Source organism: Perognathus longimembris, chromosome 28 (genome assembly GCF_023159225.1).
Source record: "Perognathus longimembris pacificus isolate PPM17 chromosome 28, ASM2315922v1, whole genome shotgun sequence".
Classification (NCBI taxonomy): Eukaryota; Metazoa; Chordata; class Mammalia; order Rodentia; family Heteromyidae; genus Perognathus; species Perognathus longimembris.
The window spans coordinates 43,290,521-43,291,589 of NC_063188.1; positions in this window are offsets into that span (position 1 = coordinate 43,290,521).

Consider the following 1,069-nt stretch of genomic DNA (forward strand, 5'->3'; position numbering starts at 1 on the left):
ATAGTATTCTATGAAATGAACTCCAACAAAAGGAAATAGAGACATTCTTTAGTTGCCAAAAAAACCTGCAAAAAATAAAAACCAAAAAAATGTATTTGAGGGTCCTCTAAAACCACAAACCTGGAATAAAATGTATGTGTGTGTGTGTGTGTGTGTGTGTGTATCTGTGTGTTTTTTTTATTTGTATGTGTGTGTGTGCTGGTCCTGGGGCTTGGACTCAGGGCTTGTGTCTGGTCCCAAAGCTTTTTTCACAAGGTACAGTTTTTGAGCATAGTTCCCAGTTATGGATTTTTGGTGATTCATTAGAGATAACAGTTTCAGGGACTTTCGTGCCCAGGCTGGCTTGGAAACATCATACTCAGATCTCAGCCTTCTGAGTAGCTAGGATTATAAGCATGAGGCACCAGTGCCTAGCTTCTGTGTGATTTTTTTTTGTTGGTCTTGTGGATTGAATGCAGAGCCAAGGTGCTCTCCTTGAGCCTCTTTGTGGTCAAGGCTCTACCACTTGAGCTACAGCACCACTTCCAGCATTTTCTGAACAGTTTATTGTATTGTAGATAAAAGACTCACAGACTTTCCTGCTCAGGCTGGCTTTAAACTAAAATCATCAGGTCTCAGCCTCCTCAGTAGCTAGGATTACAGGTGTAAGCACTGGTGCTCGGCTTATGTGTGATTATTAAAACCAAATTGGCATCACTAAAAGGAACAGGAATGAAACTGACAGTTGAACACTTGTACATATATTATGTCATGTAACTTCCAGACTAGCTCTATGAGCTATTTATCATTATTGTCTCCATTTTAAAGATGATGAAGCAGAGACAAAGAGAAAATAAGAAAGCGGAAAGCACTGGAATTTTGATTCCAACTGATATCTAATTCCAAAACCTGTTTGCTTTGCTAATCTATTTTTCTGAGAGAAAAAGAGAAGAAACGGATAGCATATGGGCCCAATTAATTTGAGTAGTGCTACACATGTGTATTTGGGATTGGACAATGAGTGTGTGTATCTCTGAGGTAGATAAGAGGTAATTTTTTTTCTGAATAATTATTTAATTATTGTCAATGT